Consider the following 6,665-nt stretch of genomic DNA (forward strand, 5'->3'; position numbering starts at 1 on the left):
GAAGAAGAAGAAGAAGAAGAAGAAGAAGAAGAAGAAGAAGAAGAAGAAGAAGAAGAAGAAGAAGAAGAAGAAGAAGAAGAAGAAGAAGAAGAAGAAGAAGAATATTTAATTTGCATTTCTCTAATGGCCAGGGGTATTGAGCATTTCTAAGGAATGGCCATCATCAAGAAATCAAATAATAGCATATGCTGGCCCGGCTGCAGGGGTGGGGGAGGGGGCTTCTATACTGTTTATGGAGATGTAAAATAGCACAACCACTATGGAAATCAGTATGGAGATTCCTCAAAAAACTAAAACTAGAAATTCCATTTGACCAAGATAGTTCTTTCCTAGGTATCTTCCCGAAAAAGTTAAAGACATCATATTACAGTAACCCATGCATACTCATGTTTACAACAGCACAATTCATAATAGCTAAATCTGGAAGCAGGCTATATGTCCACTGGAAGATGAGTAGATAAAAAACTACTCTGCCATACAGAAAAAGTTGAGTCATTTGACTTAACTTAAAAAGTTAAGTCACAAACTTAAGTTTCACGTAGTTTCTCTTATATGAGAAACCCAAATTATAAATAAAGAGCAAAACAAAAGACAAATAATAGGAATTAGGGAGATGATCTTGCTCATACAGGAAGGTGTGTTAGTTACTTTTCTCTCGTTGCTGAGACAGAATGCTTGACACCCAAAATTAAAGGGGAGAGGGTTTGTTTAGCTCACAGCTGGATTCAAGGCAGAGTGGCACATGGCAGAGGGGCGTCAGAGAAGAGAAACAGTTCATGGCACCCAGACAGTAGCAAAAGCAACAAAGGAACATTAACAGCGGCTTTCTGCCCTTTTTATCTTATCCAGACTAGTAGGATTAAGGCAGTGCCAAACCAATCAGTGTACTGGTTTAGTAATCGCACACCCTTAATCCCAGCACCACACACACTAGATTCGGCCACCTCTGAAAAAGCCACCTATGAACATGTGAGGCTTTGGGGGACATCTAGATCCAAACTATAACAGAAGGGGATCAATAGATGGAGGGAGGGGAGGGAAAGGGGATGAAAAATGAAATTAAAATGTGTTATGTACATGTACCACCTCCACACAAGGAATATAAACATTATGTATTGCAAATGGTACTAGTAAAAAAGAATATTTATTGATATAAAAATGTTTGCAGAATATATTTTAGGAATATCTTAAAAGCATATTTATAATCATGAAAGTAACATATTATGAATACATTCTCCTTGGAAAAAACAAACAAACAACCCAAACACACAGAAAAAAATTAGCAATTCCCTTGATGACTCTCCCAGAAATAACCATTGCTGTCAGTCTGCAGTGTCTTTGTAGACCTTAAAAAAAGTTTTTCACACACACACAATTTTATGGGGCATCTTTTGACATGAACTAGATCACAATATGCAAATAGGTTCTGAATTTTTTTTGTGATGGGGTCTCACTGTGTTGCCCAGGGTAACCTGGAACCCCTCAGTGATCAAGCAATTCTTCTGTCTCAGCCTCCTGAGTGCCTGTGGTGCACACCAGTGTCTAGCTCTTATTTCTCCTAACACTCAGCATTAACACTCTGTGTGGCTGTGCCATATGTCTAGAGTTTGTATGTGAACAGGTCCTGGACAGACAGACATTATTCCTTACTGTGGCCCTAAAAATCTAGCTTGGGCTCTATTCTCTGTCCTGTGGGCAAAACTGATTCTACAGTTTATAGGATTCTATGCAAAATAAAACTGTACTGAAATATTTGCTTGAAAATATTAATAATTTCAAAATTGCAAGCACTAAACCAAGGAGGGGGCCCTTTTAAGCACTGGGCACTGTGTGACTGTTCCAGTCACAAACCCATGCCCAGAGCTGCACAGAGTCTCCTGACTGTCAGACTGGCTGTGCCCTGGATTCTTGGAGTCCATGCATCCCCTGCTCTCACAATGAACATTCATGCTTGCCTCGGTCTCCACATTAGGTCCTGTCCCTGATTCAGCAACCAAGTCTGTCCCAGCTGCAAACTCTGCTCCAAGACCTCAGTGCTGGGAAGTCCAACAAAAGCAAACTCGGGGGTCCATGCCTCTGGTCAGCATCACTACGGAGGCACCCACAAAGGTGGGTGTGGGGTGGCCAGTGACAGCCCTGTGACTTGGGTGAAAAGTCTCTTTGGACACAAGAAAGCACAAATCTACCAACTAAGAGATTCAGGTTCTAATTTCAACCCTGCCATCAAATTCACTGCATATCCTTAAGTGACAAATTGCCGGACAACTTGGCACCTAGATTCTTTATCTGTTAAGGGAGAAGGTGAGATTAGATAGTTATTCAAACCACTGTTAGTTCTAAAAGTCCGTAAGAATAAAATAATAATGATGATGATGATGATGATGATGATGATGATGATGATCCCAGTGGCAAGTTCATTTTATGCTCATAACAAGGACTGTTATTCTCATTTTGCAGACAGGGAAACTGCAACTCAGATGAAAAGATGTACTGAATGAGAAAACTTCAGGGCTATTCCTAAACTTGGTTGTGGTAATAACTGTAACACTCTGTAGATTTACTGCAATCATAAGGTTATAATTGGCATAATTATAATTAGCAAATTTTATAGTATGTAAATTATGTCCCAATAAAAATGTTGAAAAGAAAGAAATAATATTTGCTGAAGCTAGTCAATGACAGAGCCTTCACCACTACCCCACACTGCCATGGACTGTCCCCTCCTACACATATGAAGTCTTGAAAGCAATGGGGGCAGTAGGCAGACAGTTTGGGTTCAGATCTGGGTCTAGCACTTACTTACTACTAGCTGTTAGACCCAGGAAAAAACTTGACCTCAACTTCCTAATCTATGAAATGGAGACAAAAACGTTTTTCTATGGCTAGGTGAAATGGTGCACATTTTGTAGGACCAGCTACTCAGGAGGCTGAGATAGGAGGATGGCTTGAAACCAGGAGTGAGGCCAGCCTGGGCAACCTTAGTGAGACCCAGGTCTTTAAAAAAATTAGGATTAAAAAAAAAAAGGTTTTTAAAGTTTAACAAAAAGAAAAAAATCGATGCCTATGACACAGGCCTGCTGTGAGAATAAGTAGGTTAATATAGGTTAAGTGCTTAGAATAGCTGCAGGCGCATGACAAGTACTATATAAATATGGACCTTCCTGGTGTTCCCCAGGCTTGCACAGTCTGAGCCAGGCTTCTTAAAGTGGCCCACTTCTCCCTGCCAATACCGTTGCCACTCTCCTGGTCCCGTAAAGAAACACTCCTCTTCAAAGGCCATCTTTGGAAAAACACTGCTCTGGCTCTCAGCTCATCTCACTTCCTGGTAACAGAGCTGGGGAGAAACGGCATCTTCCCGATAAGGCAGTGACTCGCTGCTCTCGGAAAGCATTCGTTACTGTGCCAGCTTCTCCCAAAGGACTACTTCTCCTGGGTCCTTGTAAGCTGGAGCAATCACCAGGGAGCCCTTCTTAAAGCCTCAACACGCCCCCAGCCTTGATGCCCTGCCCCACCCCATGGTGCCAGCAGCCCCTGCCTGGCTAATGAATCAGAGAGGACAAGGGTTACAGGTGGACAAATGTGTGTTGCTCAGAGATGGGCTTTCATGAACTCAGCCCACAACCAGGACAAAGCGGCCTAGGGTGGGTAGTGGGGTGGGGCTGATGATTTCTGCGTGATCACTGGATCTGCTTAGACTGGCGTCACGTGATGTGAACCATTTTATATTCCATTATCTCACTAAATACTCACTACAGCCTTGGCTGCCCCTGGGTGTCAACACCCCTTTTACCAATGAGCAAACAGGGGTGATGCACTTCAGCAGGTGGCACAAGCAAGGCTCAGAGTGAGGCTCTCTGCATCCTGACCCAGTGTTTTTCCACTGGCTTCACAGGAGAAAAGTCAGAAGCTCCTCTGACTCCACCTCAGGAGTGCTAATGACGTTTATAACATGCTCAAGAAAATAAAGAAATGCACTGTCTTCCTATTCCTGCAAAGTGCCTTACAAACTGCTCTGCAAGGCCTGGCCAAGTCAAGAGGGTTCCATGGAATATAGGAGCTTTAATTCTGTTCAGACCCCCAACGTCCCAGTCAGACAACCCCAGCTGTGAAACAAATTAGCATTAATCCACAGAGCTCAAGGTGGCAGGAAAATAGGCAGAGTCCCCAAAGAAACCAGGCTGCAGCTAAAAAAGTGTTTGCTGTGCTTTCTGGGGCTCCCAAAGCTCTCATCCGATCTCAGGCCAGGTCTACATCGTCATAGCGGTGACTACAGGCGTCTGGGCTGATCTTTTAAAACCTATTTGTCACATGGACATTAACCTTCTTGTTAGCAATCTCCTGCCTGGAAGCAGGATTGGTGGGATGGGCTGGGGAGCAGGGAAGCTGTCGGGTTTCAGGGTGCCACAGTGAGATCCACAGGTCTGGAAGCCACCTTCTCAGTGGAGGTGGGGCTTGGTGACCACACCAAGGGTCCCTTGTATGGAGCCTGAATCTTTCTCCTATCGCTCACCAACTGTTTCACTCTACAGGCCCCTTCCGGCTCATTCCACCTTCCATCCCCAGAGCCCAGGCCTTGCCTTTACCTCTTATTGATTTTCATATTTAAGGAAAATCCATTTGCTTGTTCCAGAACAACTGAGTCATCCCTGTGTTCAGACAAAAACCACTCACAAGGTAGACATTTGGCAGGGAACCTGTTTCTGTCCATAGTTCTGGCTTCTCCTCTCTGCCAGGGTTTTACCCTATCTCTGGAGCCTTTGTGTCCTCTGACACCACAACCAGACTGACCCCCTCTTTCCTTCCCTCCCCAACCCATCTGCCTTCTCTTATAGCTGCTCACAAGTCCAAGCTCACTGTTGCAGGGCTGTGATTGGGACCTTAGGAGCAGAGTCGGGAAGGCTTGTGCGACCAGCCACCCTTACATGGGAGAGAAATATCAACCCCATATACATATGGAAGAGACTTCACCCTTAGGACATGTGGCCTTTTCCATTCTGGGTGGCACCCAGAGAACAGCACTATGCCTGTATCATTACCAGTGTGGATGGATGGGTGCCAGGCCTCTAGCCTCACAATAAGTCAGGGGCCAGTTCGGTCTCTGGTGTCCATTTGCATGCCTACTGTATAGCCCTTTGTCCCTGGGCCTAGGGTGGCCAAGAAGCTCAGCCAGCTCCATCTTCTGAGCCCTCAAGAAAGGACAGAGCTTCTTCTTAAAGCACCAGGCTACTCTATGCAGGCTGAGAGGACTTTGAAAAGCAAGAAAGGATTCCCGTTAGCACATCATTAAATGCCAAATTGGAAACGGGGTTCTCAGAGATCAAAGTAGCAGCTAACATTTATTGAGTATATGCCAGGCACTGTATTAAGTGTTGCCTATACTACTTCATTTAACTCTCCCAGTGACCTTACAATATTACTATCTCTTTTTACAGATGAAGAAACCAAGGCAGTCAGAAGTTGAAGAATTTGTTCAAGTACCTGTGACTTATAAACACTAGGCCCAGGCAGTCTCCGTTAAGAGCTCCCACTTTTATCAGTTACATACAGGGAAGGGGCTTGTCTCAGGGATCACTCTGCAGTCCCCCCTCCCCACTAAAAGACAGCTTAGCCAGCGCACATCTGTAATCTCAGCACTTTGGGGGGGCTGAGGCAGGAGGATCACCAGGAGTTCAAGGCCAGCCCGAACCACACAGCGAGATCTGGTCTCAAAAGAACAAAAAGGAAGCAAACAACAATCCGACAGTTCATTCTCTTCATGGGAAAAAAGCATACCAAAAAACACCTTTTTTTTCTAATCAATTGGGAAGGTCTTCTCTCCCTTATGCTCGTCCACTGTATAGACAGACTTGCGGACCAGGCGGGGCTCAGGGATTTTAATCCTGGCAGCTCCCGCTCAGCTGGCTGATCTGGCTGGAAAAGAGCGCAGAGATCTCCCTGGGAGGAAACGTTTTGCTTTCCCTCGACCCCCCAACCTCCAACCATAATACCCTGTAAGGAAATCAGTCCTCACGTGTTGGCTGCAGCCGGGGAAGTGTCTGATCCAATCTGCTGGGTCTTTGGGCAGTGACTCCATTTTCCCACATAGCTCAAGGTCTACTCCAGGAGCACAGGCCGCTGATTTCCTTCTGTCCTTTTGCAGCAGTCCCCAGGTGAGGAGGCAGGGCTGAGACCCATGTACTCCAGACAGGTCGCACTGGGTTCTGGCCCACACACTATCCTAAGGTCTTCTCGTTTCCTCTCTCCTCTCCTCTCTCCTTCCCCTTCCTACTCTTCCCTTCCTTCTACTTCCCTGGAAGAAGCAGGGGCAGTGGAAGGGTCTGGAAGGTGAGGGAAAGCCACTTGCTTTACTGAGCATCTAGTATGTGCTGGGTACTTCCGGACCTCCCTTGTCTTCTGCATCCAACAGTCCCCGGTCAGAGAGCGTGACGCTTACAGGGAAAGGCGGAGGGTGGTGTGGTCACCGATCCATCCGTCCCCTCCTCCAAAAGAACCGCCCGACCACAGGCAACCGAAGGACGTGTGGGGAAGAGGGAGGGAAACCCGGCGGGGAAGCGGCGGTGGCCGGTCCCCGGGCAAAGGAAAAGCTCAATTGTGCGAAGGCTTCTTGCCCTGCCAGCCACGGCCCCAGCCCCGCCGCCCAGCAGCTGCCCTTCTGCGCCGGCCGG

The 6,665-nt window shown here is 46.3% G+C and overlaps 1 long non-coding RNA gene across 1 annotated transcript in view; it reads left to right on the forward strand.

The window, feature by feature from the left end:
• Positions 1 to 5,824, forward strand: part of LOC117285592 — a 9,004-nt gene extending 3,180 nt beyond the window's left edge. The window contains exon 3 of the long non-coding RNA XR_004516666.1: positions 5,433 to 5,824. This is a non-coding gene — a long non-coding RNA (uncharacterized LOC117285592). The remainder of the gene's footprint in view (positions 1 to 5,432) is intronic.
• Positions 5,825 to 6,665: the final 841 nt, after the last annotated feature.

Source organism: Fukomys damarensis, unplaced genomic scaffold (genome assembly GCF_012274545.1).
Source record: "Fukomys damarensis isolate Sample0158 unplaced genomic scaffold, DMR_v1.0_HiC HiC_scaffold_11, whole genome shotgun sequence".
Lineage (NCBI taxonomy): Eukaryota > Metazoa > Chordata > Mammalia > Rodentia > Bathyergidae > Fukomys > Fukomys damarensis.